Here is a 14,071-nt window from a genome sequence, read left to right as displayed (position 1 = left end):
CTGCTGTTAGGGGCTTTAGGGGTTCTAACAGAAATTTCCTGAACCCTTGGCTTTGTTGGTTTTAATAGTAAATCCAGCAAATGTGGTACAAGCCTGTCATGAGATGAAATTAGGCCAAGACATAGAATTTCAAAGATCAGTAAAACTGTTGCAGCTGATGAATTCAGTTACCTCCAGTATCAGATATTTGGTAATAAAATGGACATCATCATACCATGGATTTGGCACTTGACATCCCCACAGAGTACTGGGCATGTTAAAAGCTTAGGAAAAAAAAAAAAAAATTTGCAACTATTTTACTAGATTATTACTTGGGAATCTAAAATTTCTAAAGGTTTTCTCATAAGCAGGAGCTGAGGTATCCACACCAAAGATTATTAAAGAAAACATGTTTCTGCAGGACTGAGCAGAGATCCTTTTATGCACTGATGTTGCAGAAAAGTCTGCTTCAGGATCAGGGCCTCTCCTAGGGATCACTGCTGGAACCAATTTTCTTCAGCATTTTCACCAGTGACCCAGAGAAGTGAGACTGTGGTGAAATCTCCAAGCGTGAGGATGCTGCTGAACTCTTTCAAATGGTCAAGCGCTGCCCTGATGATGAGGAACTACATTAAGACTTTACAGAAGTGGTCAAAAAGTTGACAGAAGAGCTTCAATGCAGATAAGTGTAAGGCGATTAATCTCGGGAAAAATAAACTAAACCACAGCTGCACAGTACTGAACTTAGTACTTGTAGATGAAAATCAGGAAGGAGATCTTGGAGTTGTCATGACCACTCCTGAAGCAGCACCAGTGAAAGAGGCCAACCGGCTGCTGGGCACCATTGAGGTTGGCATAAAGAACATGACGCTGGGTGCCTTCCAGCCTCTACGTGAAACACCAACGCACCCACCTTTAGGATATCGTGTGCAGTTCTGGTTTTTTGCATCGCAAGGGCAAAGTGCAGTTAGCAAAGGGCAACTAAAATGATCAGGAAGAGGGACTAACTGCCTTACATGGAAGGACTCAAAGGCTGAATCTCTTCTGTAGCTTAGACTCTGAGTCTGAAGAGAATATGAGTGAATGGAAACGGGAAGGTAGGAACAGGAGATGGAAGGAGAAGGGAGGCAGATTCAGGTAAGAAATCAGATAAGTGGTAGGAATGCACAAGGCGGATTAGTTGGGCAAGAATTAGGATGGTAAGATGAAAAATATAGCAGCAGTTGGGTTGAAGGAGGAAAGGTGGGAGTGACAGGCAGAGGCTGGGATGAAGGATGACAGGAAAGTCTGGAAAGGGAAACGAGGAGAAATACCCAAAGCTGCAATAGCAGAGTTTCTACTAATTCATTTCTTCCTTGTGTCTGAAATTAAACTTGAAATTCCAGAAGCTCAGCACTGGGAAAATCTCTCAGTAGTGGCTAGTCAAAAAGAGAACTGTCAGCTGTTGCTTCTGCTGGCATTTCTTCCCTCTTCAGTGCAGGGGACAACACAAACCCGAATGATCCAAAGTAGCTGACCACCATACAGGCCCAATAAAATTTTAGACTTTCAATCTTTTTTTCTTTTTTTTTGTCTGGTTCCACATATATTAAACTGTTTGTAATAGCACACTGACAGGCAATTCCCTTGACATTTATTGATATTGCCTACAGCAGGTTTGGAGGTGTCTTCTCAAGAGATGAGGACAAAGCAGCTGTTTCATTGTGCTTTATTGTTTATAATGGAATAAAAATTGTTCAAACATTACTGGAATTTTTTTTCACCACCACCCCTCCCCTGAGGAAAAAAAAAAAATAATAATAATAATAAAAATGAGATTTGTTAGTTTTCATTCTCAGCTAGAGTAAAAAGTTTTTTACAATAATGGATTTTTTTGTTCAATGAATTCTAGTCTTACTATATCTGATATGAGATCAAAACTAGTACAAAGAAAAAGACCAAAAAAATGACAAAAACGATGGCAGTTCTAGCATTTCCTAACTTTAAGAACTAACATCTTACAAGTCTTGTGAGACTTCTGTTGCTTTCTGACATGACAATACATATGAAGTGGGGTAGTGGGCTGGCAGAAGGTTGGTAGGTGGAAAAGAAGGGAGGAGTAAGGCATAACAATGAGACATATTTCTGAAGTTTTATAAAGCTAATTCTGTGACATTTCAATGAATCATTTTCCAGCATCAATAAAACTTACAAAATACTTACAGCCTGTTTATAAGCTGTTGCAATAATGGATAATAAACTAACAAGGGATTCCTTACATCCCTAGGAGGGAGTTGTCTAACTCCACATATGCTACTCGGTACACTGTCTTCACAGAAATACAATAGCTTTTGTTCGATTGCAAAAAATTAAATATAAGGCATAAAAAAAAAAAAAAAGAAAAAAAAAAAAAACTCTTTTTCAAAGTATCTCAATTTTCCAGTTAAAATACCAGTGTGGTAAGTACTGCTTAACGCCTGTAGAGAATTGGGAAGCTCTGAATAATTCTGATAAGATCAGTTTTACAAAAGAGTATGTCTAAACAGTGCTTACATGAAAGATTTCAGTTTACAGGAAAGAAAGGGAAATCCCCTCTGCAGGAATTGCACAAGATATGCCAATTACAAGGTATAACGTTATGACACAAGGATATGTTTTTATTTTGGTTTCTGATGACCATATTAACCACAAAGACAAGACTTCAACAGGTTGCACTCTGCACATGTAACCGGTGTCAGGAGGCAGTAAACATGCTACAGCCACCTTCTAAGGACAGACATTTTTAGCATTGGTGTGAAAAGAAATGGGTCCTGTAAAACACAACACTTGCAAATATAAAACACAAAGAACCAGGCAGAGCATTACAGAGTCGGTGACTTTCTTTCTCATCAGAAAAACAGAAAATGGATTTACTCTGGTGAAAACTGTGACCTAGTCTGATTAGTTGCTTACTCTTTAATGTAAAATGTTGTTTCAACATAACATTTTGTAATATTCAACATTTTCAACATATATGGCTGAGAATTTTACTGAAAGCAAAATCAAAAAGCAGGGAAATTAAAAATGTTGAGCTTCATAAATATATTTGTGGTTTCTCTATGCATTTAGAATTTACCCTTTTGACCTCATGTTTAAGCAAATAAGCATCTTTATTCAAGATCCTATCAAACTAAAAATCCTTTAAGTTTATTAGCCACAACCAAATATAATTCCATTCACATTTATTCATATCTATACTTTTGACTCGAATAACAAAATATTTCATAACAGCAAGTGTGATTAAATACTTCCACCTTGAAGGGCTGGAATTGTGCAATATTATTCTGAAACATCTTGCTAAAATACTCCTTGACACCACTTGTGCCTTGTCCTTCATTTTAAAAACATGCAATTAAAAAAGCATTTGTACAAATCTTCTTCGAAACAGTTTTAAGTGCTCCTGTATATTCATGTAGAAAGACATCCACCCCACATAACCAACATAAAGTCCTTTCTATATGTCTCTTCCCAAACTATAATTCATTTTACTGCCTATCTTATATTTCCTATTAGATTTTCCTAAGTCTTGGAATCCAAAGACGGGGGCAGGAAATAGCGTATTATATCAAGAATATTAACAGGATAACTACCCAAAGTATTTCATTTCTTTCTTTCTACGCATCATAAAACTCTAAGGCACCAAGAGAAATCTATTCTGTTGCTGCAAAGAGAACTACAAAGTCAATTAACTTCTTCTTCCTCTGAATTTAATGACTACTCATCTAAAACTCAGGGATGTAAAACATCAAATAAATCTTAATAGCTGTTGCACTGTATTCATGACATGAGAGTTTGCCAACCCTCTGTTCCCGTTACCATCCAAGTATTTCACAATCATTTTGAAGAGATGAATGTGAACAGCTATTGAACTTGGACAAGACTATCATCTCTTAAGAAGATAGCTTAATATCTATTTAATAGTTTTGATCTTTTAAATGCCTTAGACATAACTTCGTCATAAGTTATTTCATAACTACCTTCTCAGGTTTGGGTGTGTTTTTTCTTTTTCATATTAAAAGCTTCTGTGTAAGCTTATGTATTTTTATTAAGTCAGTAACTTCTCCACAAGTTTGCCATGAAGTTATGAAAAGAGAGAAAGAATGTCAACTACAAACATTTTAAGTTTTTCCTCTTAAAAAACAAATGCATTTGACCTTTGGGGTTGAAAGAAAAATAATTTTTTGGTTTTGTTTTATAAAAATTTTGAAATGCATTACTTCTATCTTCTGAAGGATCACAGTGCAGCATATTGGGAGTAACAGCTCTACTTTTCTTACATATTTGAAAAACATCACTCTTTCCTGAAGCTAAGCTCTGGTGTGCACAACAAAACAGTCTTTCATATACATATTTTCATCCTTTTGAAAAACAAACAAACACGAATCCCCATGGGATGTCTGTGCTGCTGATAGCACAAGATTGTTGGAGACCAATGAACAGATCACTTTTTATCATTCTTTCATTATGACTCAGAGCATGGTTCAACGTCTCATTCACTAGAGCCATCAAAACCCGAATTAAAGAAAGATCCATTTCCTCATAGGTTTTTCCATGACATTTAGCTATATTCCTGAGGCTGCACAACTGCTGGGGTGACCTTCAACAAATCACTTTCTCTTTCAGAGTCTGAATTTCCTCATCTGAGGTGACTTTGTTGGTAAAACACTTCAAGATATATTGATTAGAAACAATATATATATATATATACACAGTAATAAGTAAAAGGCAGTTATCACGTGTTTATGTTGCAGTGGCTTGTAAAGTCATCAGCCACCCATCAGTCCTGACACAATGGTACCCATGATAATGACTATTGTTATTTTTGGTACATTAATATCAAAGAAGCTATTTCCTGTATCAATACTGAGAAATACTAGATTAAAGCAAGGAAATTCAACTTCAAACAAAGATGGATACTAAAATCAGTAGAAATATTCAAGACCATTCATCATGTGCTATGTTCTGAATGAATCTGCTGAGGAGGAACTAATTTTACAATTTTTTTTTCTAGTTTCACAATTTTAAAGGAAACTCCAAAATATAGTCAAAATATTGAATGGAGTTGTATGTAGTCAGAAGAAAAAAAAAAAAAAAACATAAACAGTGGCAGTGAAAGATAATAACCAAGTAATGAGCTGGTTGTCATCCTAAAAATCCCATCCAGGCATGAAATCTCACAGTGAGAATGGCAGAAAACTCTGCTGCAACCCAGGGAATACTTTACAGATGCCTTCCATTACACTCCTACAGAAGATGATCCTTCTGCTTCAAAATAAAATCCCTAAGTTTCTGGACAGTAAAATAATAAAAGTGCTGCTAGACAAAGGGACTGCTGGATATTTACCATGTCAAAAAGAGCCCATATTTCAAAAGACTCAGAAAGGATGTGAAACCTCACTTCCAAGTACTTATGAAATAAAGTATGCTTAACGAAACTTCTGCTAAAAATGAGTAAATAGCACATGATCGCATTTTGCTTCTCTATTTTAATAAAAACTCTTCTATCTAATGAGTTAACTTTAATAGAAAATAATTTATGCTACTCTCAGTTCTGTCCTACAGCTCTGACAGGGTGGTTTTGCTTAAATGAGATTTGGGTCTTCCATTCATCACCTTCCATCTTGTTTTAACAGTATTACTTTAATATAGGACTCAAAGTGTGTAATACTAATTACTTACAAAACCAAACAAGACCTTTTTTCATCACTCTATTCTCCAATCATCACACAGTAATAATAATAATAATTTAAAAACAACAACAACAAACCACAAAACATAAGTACAGACCATCAATATTTCTCCCAAAGAGCTCTCCAAGGCTCACATCAATCTTGTGGTAAAGCAATACTGAGTTTGGGACTCAGGAGATCTGGCCATTGCCACAGTTTTGGGGATTTTGCTTTATAAAAATTAGGAACAATTAGGAATAGTAGTGAATTTCTGCACCTAGACTATAATCTGTTCCGAGCAGGTGCTATTTCTTACTACGTGTATATGCAGTACCCAGTCTAATGGTATACCAGTCTTAAGTGAGATGAACAGAACAGAACACATTCGCCTATAAAAATCATAAATGCATACATAAATATGAATAGTATAGCTATGGGAACAGGCTGGTGGGTGGGGAGGAATTTGAAAATAAACACAATAGGAACAACAAAGCAATCACTCAAGAAAACCCTCCAAACAATATTAGAAATGTGCTTAGTAAGTTAGCAGACTGCAAAATACAGGTAGGTGGGCTGAGTTTCTACAAAGTGCAATACAAATCTGAACATGAACACTTCAGTACACAGTGCTATTGATGTTGCTCACAGAACTTCTGCAGCACTAATGTTTGTGGTATTTGTAGGTTTCATAGGAGAAATCAAGGTATTGAGCTGATTTCCCTTGTCTTTGATTTATAAGTTAGATCCTAGTTTTAAGAAATATAATGTTGTTTTCCTCTTTTTTAACCCTCGAACAGTTTTCTTAACCCAGCGAACATCTGTAACGTCAGATAAAGGTTCATTTATTTCCTCACTGATTTTCTGTAAAACTTGTGACTCAGCATGTCACCTGAACCTGCTGCTCTGTGGACTGAAAGGACATCGAACACTTTTGTAATCACGCTCCAGCTGCACGCTTGTCAGCAGTGTAGTAGCCATCACTGAATTGGAGGTGATCATTACCCTGTTACTAAATTCACCCCTGTATTTATGACTGCACACACACACACCTTGATAACTGAGCCAGAACTATTTCTGTCATCTGTAATCACTGTTGACAAATATACCTTTTTCTCTGTTCACTATGGAATATTTTTTTTCTCTCAATAATTTCGATGTTAACAAGAGTCTTGAATAATTTCCTTGAAGTGCCGTTCTCCAATAACTCTTTTTGGATGAGATCTGCTTTTAATAATATGGACACCTTTACAAATGTGACCCCAAATCACTCATGTGTTAATTTTTGAGCATTTCTTGGAACTATTTGTAAAAGTCTCCTTTTCTCCTATATGTAATGAACACTTTCAATCTGAATATTTGGCTATTTAGCATGGTAGACTGAGATCTAAAGTCTTCTTGCCTTTAAAAACCTCTCATGAGATTTCTTCCTATTTGATCTTTGAATTATTTGGTAAATAAAGGCTTTGCTTCTGGGTTTTCAGAATACCTTTTACTTTTATTCAAGGACGTATTCCAAAAACACATCTTTTATATTGAATTGCTCTAAGCTGCTGCATTTAAAATGAAGAAGAGTTTTCCATTCTGCAGCTTTAAATAAAACCTACCTGAAGACTGTAGAGTATATCTCTATCTGAAATAAGGAGTAAGAGTAAATAGTACTCTCTAATTTGTTTCCTTGGCATGATCCATTATCTTATGGTCCTCTCTTCTTTCATTTCACTTCCAGTCTAGATTTCTACAAACAAGAAAGATTTTCTGTGTCTTTAATAATTTTTCCTGCCTCTCTCTGAATGTTGCTTTAACTGTTTCCCTTTGAAGATAAGATCCCTGCAGATGAACACAGCATTCATGGAGAGGATGTATAATTTGTATATTATCTCTTAGGTTTCTCTGTTCATTTTTAATATGATCCTTTTCCTCTTGCTGTACTGTCAGAGGTCTGAATTTGGGGACTCAGAAAAGAAAACACTCGTTGTTTTGGGCCTTCCTGCTCCCCCAGTTTGTCAGTAACATCTGCCTGGAGAGGGTTAGACTGAAATTCTGCTTCTGAAGAGGGTGGGAAGAAAAGCATGGGATCCAGAAGGCTTTCCATAAGGAAGTTAGTCTGCTGCTGGGATCCCTTCTTGGGAAGGTCAGAACTCTCCTCCCTGGAGTTATTTCTTAGAATACAAGTGCAGGATGACAAAGTCTTCTTACTGCGATGCCCGTTTGACCTCATGAGCTGAGTCCTTGTTCTGACGTGCACTTTAGAGCCATAGAATCACAGAATCATTAAAGGTAGGAAAAGACCTCCAATATCATCTGGTCCAACCATCCCCCCACCACCAATGTCACCCACTAAGCCATGTCCCTAAACACGATGTCCAATCTTCCCTTGAACACCCCCAGGGACGGTGACTCCACCACCTCCCTGGGCAACCCGTCCCAATGCCTGACTGCTCTTTCTGAGAAGAAATGTCTCCTCATTTCCCACCTGAACCTCCCCTGGCACAACCTGAGGCCATTCCCTCTAGTCCTATCACTAGGTACCTGTGAGAAGAGGCCGACCCCCAGCTCCCCACAGCTTCCTTTCAGGCAGTTGCAGAGAGCAATGAGGTCTGCCCTGAGCCCCCTCTTCTCCAGACCAAACACCCCCAGTGCCCTCAGCCGCCCCTCACAGGACTTGTGCTCCAGGCCCTTCACCAGCTTCGTTGCCCTTCTCTGGACACACTCCAGGGCCTCGATGTCCTTCTGGTACTGAGGGGCCCAAAGCTGAACACAACACTCGAGGTGTAGCCAAGGAAAAATCTCTTACAGAAAATAACTTATTTAATCCTTCTGAAACACCTTGATTTTTGGTACCAAATACTTTGTGACTGGAGACTGCCGGTTGCCAAGCAGGAGCACCCCTCTCACTCCCGGTGCCTGTGATGGATCTGGGCTGGCAGTGCCCAGCTGCCCGTGTCTGCAGGCACAAGTTTCAGAGCCCAAGCACACCTACGTCTACTGAAGTCCCCTCTTCTGCAGGCATTATCTCTATACTTACCTCTGCTACCCTGAATTAATCTAAGGTGATGCATACCACAGTTCACACAGTTCTTCAAATCTCATCTAGCTTCTTTTTATATATTTTTTAAATTTACTTAGTAAAACAAGTTATTATGTTACACCTCTTTTTTCCTGAATGGATTCCCAAGTCACTTTAAATTGACTTTCCTTTATGATGAAATTTGTTGCTTCTCTTCTTTATTTTATCCTCTCCTTGTCCATATTTACTTGCTTTTTGAAATAAAAAGCTCCTCATATGCCACAGAAGGGGACTTATTTTTTCCAAATCTGATAAAGACTTTATTACCCTCAACAATTTCAGATTTTCTCCCACGGGTCAGGAGACCAGACTAATTCTGTAGCTCAATAGTACATCTATTGAAATTATTCTCATACTTAGGAAATTCAACAATGTCAACTTGTTCGCCACCTGAACAGAAATACTTTAAAGGCTTTCTGAAAGCTTTATGGGCTCTGCCGCTCTAATTCTGAAAATTATGTCCCTGCTCATTAGGGATAAGTTTCATCTGCACAGCTTTACTTCTGGTGAACAGACATTTCATCTGGTGCTTGTAGCCAGAGATACCCGGCAGCAAATACCCTCTAGGCATAGTGTTCTGCTGTAAGGTATGTATAGAGACAGACTGACCGGGGAAAATAGGAAAAGACATTGTTGAGAAAGAACTGTTCAGAAGAAAAAAGTATTAACCTGTGACAGGAGAGAAATGAATTCATTTCTCTGTTCTGACACACTTTCTGAAAGTTCCTGTGCAAATCACTTAAACCTAGACCCACAAAGATAATGATGTGCCTAACTTCCACTGAAACCCATGAGAGTTGAGTCCCCAAAAATACTTTGGTAGAAGTAAATCTTGTTTTTCTGGGTCTCCACTATCCATCTGCACAATAGGTATTACTGCAAGACAGCATTTCATCAGAGGCAGCTCATATATTCCCTGCTAGTATCCACAGTATAGAAAAATTTAAAGAAGGTATTGGCTGTGTGGGATATTACGCAAATAGGAGAAAGGGAGACCTAGAAAAACACATTTCAGTGCCCAAATTGTACTTGTCTTTCAAATAAGCAGCCCCAGTCTCAGCTGTCTGAGTGTCACTATTTCTCTGCCACACTGTGGTGGTAGGAAGATTACAGTACAGCAAAAACCCGAGTGGCACTGCTAAGCATGGGAAAAAGAAAGATAACCAGCAAGGGTATGGCAACCTACCCTTCCTTTCCAAGCTTAATAGAAAAGAGAAACATTTCTACATTTGAAACAGAACCAAAGGTTTTCTGCCCAAATATTCTTGTCATTAAGTTTCATGCATTTGATTTATTACCACTTCCTGCTGTTCATATTTAAACTCTCCTTTCCAGCAGGCACATAATCAAAATCACATTAAGCGTTCCAACAGCTTGCTTGTAGTGGCTATTTATAGTAAATATTTACTGATAGATACTTTAAGAGAAAAATAAAATCCTACACATGACAATTATTTGCAAAATACCGATCAAATTCAGTTGGATCAACACTTCAGTATAGGATCTGAGGTTAAGACAGAACGGAGTCATATTTATGTTATTTTTAGAACCTCTTTCATGTTGCCTCACTATGAATCTATAGTGCAGTTGCTTTCTAGCATGTTGCAGAGATGTGGAGCCAAGAGATTTTTTGGTGCATCCTGTTATTTCATTAGGTAAAAAAAAAGTTTTCTTTATATGAACTCTCACATTGGTGAGAGCAGTTGTCATATGCCCAACTCATTAGCAATCTTTCCTAACAGACCCTGTAAAATGGGTCTTAGGTTTGATGACAGTAAAGCCGCCCTTCAGAGTTCTGAGAGTCTGGAAATTCCACATCCTGCTAGAAATTAAAATGTGTGTGTTATGCAAAAGTTCGGTAACATACAATGGAAATTACCCTGTATGGGGTCAAATAGTCTGCAGAACAGTTGGAATTCTAAGGCTGCAAGATTGTAAATTAAAGAGAAACCAATCAATTTTTCAAAGAAACGCATTAATACAGCATGCTTATGGCAGTGCCAAAGCCCTTTATTTTAGCGCTTTTTAGGACTTACGCCTCTCATTTCATGATTGAATTGTCAACTGAATGCATTTCATGCTAACTGTCTCAAGGCACTGAACTTGTGATCAACTGATGATTTAAGAAGACATCACAAAAGACTGGCTAAGTGGCAGGCAGCATGAGTATGTATGCCCCCAAGGATGAAGCTAAAGAAGGTTTAGTGTATTTAGATACGCTAATGTGAGGGTAATGGATAACAGCCTGAAGAGCTCAGAAGAAGTAGATACCCGGCCTGAATCAGCTTCATTATAAGCCTTTAAGAAGAAATGGTGCAACTCTACAGTTAACCTGTTACTCTGGTAACAGCTAGCATAAGGAATCCAAAAAGGAGTCATATATTTGAAGGTGTGTGCAAACTGGTGAGCAGCTGTGTTGTTGAATCAAAACAAATTACAAGCAGCCGAAAAGCCCATCTGTGAGCACTGATACATAAAGTGCTGCTATTCTGACATAATTACAAGCAAAATAAACCATAGACAGCACAAACTGGGTAGTGAGAAAACATACGTCGTAGCAACCCAACGTAGGGATTTCTGTGAAAAGGGCACAGTCCTAGGAGATTCTGAGATCTTTAGTTTGGCTTTGTTACTTGTGAACACAATGCCTGGATAAACAAGGAGACAAAGGCAGAATAAACCTCCTTGTATCAATGACCTTTACTCAGCAGTAGCACTTGAGTTTTCCCAGGGCTGAAAATAAGGTAGCTTTAACACAGCCAGCTGGCAGAATCATCCAAGCATTACTTCATGGGAGATGCTGAACTTTCAGGTTCTTCTGAGGAAAGAGAGACACGTCTGTATTTCACCAGCATACTGATGAGTCTCTTTTCTAAATTCTGAAGTGGTGGCTCTGCAAGGCATCATATTAAACTACCTGGGAGGCACAGTATGGCCTTAAGGGCTGCTACATTTCAAAACAGTTGATGATGACACACAATCGTCTGACAGTACCTGCTGAGCCCTTTCTCAGAAGCGTGGTGAAGTGCAAGACGAATAGCCTCCAACTTATCTGCCATGTCCCTCATTCACCAAAGTAATAAACCACAATCAAACGTTTTTCTAGGCACTCAGCATAAACGTGATGATTCGACAACCTAGAGCTAAGAGTGAAGAGGTGAATGCACAACCAACCCACCTCATACAAAACACAAAGGAAAGCCAAACCTGGCCTGGAACCTTTCCAAATGCCACCAACAGGTAAATTTGGGGAAAATAACCAAACCTTTCTCTACTCTTAAATAAAAAACAACACAACAGATGAAAACTTGGTCTTACTGAAGTCAGAAGCAAAACTCTTCATTTAATAGCGCCTGCACTTCATCTGCAGCAAATTAACTGTCAGGCTTTCAAGCATTTTGTCTCTTGGGTAATAACTTGAAACATTCATCAGCAGTGCAGCGGGATACCAGCACCTCTGTTTAATTTTCCTCTTGGTAGATAAAGATTGCAGAAGCTTCCATGTTGCTGCATTTATCTACACTTTAAATAATGGAATTATAATCTTTCTACTTCCCTTTTATTTTTTTAGAAAAGAAATTCCCTGACGGGATGGCCTTTTTCCAGTTCGAGGTTTTCATTTTCCACATCTGCAGCTGTTAGTAAGTGAGAAGCTGCTCTGGATCATCTGAGTGCATATTCTACCACTTTTTGCTTAAGAAACATGATTCTAGTAACAGACAAGTCAGCTGTCAAGAGGTTGTTTCACAGATGTACTTGGCAACATGTGAAGCCATTTTCAGTTGGCAATAGCTTGAATAAACATGTAATTCTACCAGTGAAAAAGGCTTAGGATAAAGCAATGATGAAATCAAGAGTAAGCAGCATGCATTATTTAACCATTTTTTGATGTTCAGCATCCCCTTCCAGAACTCAGTGCACATCTGACTGCTGTTTAGCCCTAGCAGTCTGCACTCCTTTTATGAGACCCTAAGCACAGAGACAAAAGGAGGCTGAACAGATCAAGGCAGGGTACTGTGTAAGGGATCAACAGCATAGGCAAGTGGCACACCAACAGATGTAGGTTTAGTGCCTTGATTCACCTATCAAACTCCACATTTTATAGGGCAATAAAAATATTTCCTTGATTACGCAACAGATGGACATTCAGCTTTGCTCTTGTGTCAGCAATACATTCATGTTCCTATTTATGGAGTCTTGTGAGCCTCTCACTTGATAACACACAGAAGTGTGGAGCACAGCGTTTGATGTTGAGCACTCTATTATCTTGCCAACCCCAGTCTATACTACATATTGAGTTTGATTACAGGCAGGTAGCATTTCTCACAAGGATGTTCTGTGAGATGAAATATTTTCTGATCAGTCTGTGTAGCTGGAAGGGAATAAACAAGTTTATTATTTGTTACTTTCCAGGTTGCATTCAATAGCACCCAAACTGTGCAAGGTGTTTCATGTGGAATTTTTGCTCATGCCCTCCCAGATGAGTTCCCAATCAAAGGAAACACAAGAGAATAAAGATTCAGCTTACAGAAAAATCAATTAAGCACTTTTTCTCCAAATAAGAGGCTTATTCACAGTGCTGTAAGAAGAGACTGAAAATGCACACTACAGTGTGGATACCGAATCCATAACTAATCCTATATAAATGCACCAAAGCGAATATTCTAGAATTAACAAACAATGTGCACTTTCTCTTGTACATCACATTCCATCAAGTATTTGTACTGTAAGCTGCTTGGAGCAGGGACCTGTCACTGTTAATTAGGCCCTAAGAATTATGTACATTTAGTTACCAAATTTAAGATTTTTTCTTCTTTTCAAAGAGCATATTTCAGTTTACAGTTCCCCTATGAAACAGAGGTTGAGAAATAGAATGCAAAATCTCATTTTAAATACCTAATGATTTTGGTTTGATTCTGATCTTAATTTATTTTTTTTATTTAAGAGTAATTTTTATTAATGTAAATGGTAGGACAGCACGTTTTGATGTTTCACACAGTAAAACCTCCACTCTGCTCCAGCTCGACTACCTGCATCATACCTGGAAGAGTTTTCAGAATCACAAGTTCAGGACAGATCCTAAGCTATACATCTTAGCTTCATAATCATGAAGGGTTGAAAACATCTCTTAGATAAAAGTATTTTGTGGAATCATATACTAGGTAGGGGACTACAGAAAAACAGTAACTGGAAGTTCACAATTTGGTGAACTTTGGGCTATTTTTTTTTCTTAGAAAGACAAAGAAAAATAAATTCAAACTTCCTTAAAACTCAAGAACAGGAAGTTAAAATCTTCCAGATGCCCAAATTCACAACTAACTTGAAAACTGATTTTTGA

General features: G+C 38.0%; 1 protein-coding gene across 2 annotated transcripts in view; it reads right to left on the bottom strand.

Moving 5' to 3' along the window:
* NSMCE2 (NSE2 (MMS21) homolog, SMC5-SMC6 complex SUMO ligase) overlaps positions 1-14,071 on the bottom strand; it is a 130,148-nt gene that overhangs the window by 25,051 nt on the left and 91,026 nt on the right. The gene's annotated exons all lie outside the window — the stretch shown is intronic.

This window comes from Oxyura jamaicensis, chromosome 2 (assembly GCF_011077185.1).
Source record: "Oxyura jamaicensis isolate SHBP4307 breed ruddy duck chromosome 2, BPBGC_Ojam_1.0, whole genome shotgun sequence".
NCBI classification, from domain to species: Eukaryota; Metazoa; Chordata; class Aves; order Anseriformes; family Anatidae; genus Oxyura; species Oxyura jamaicensis.
The sequence above is the reverse complement of the archived record's forward strand: the minus strand, read 5'-3'. Positions and strand labels throughout refer to the sequence as shown.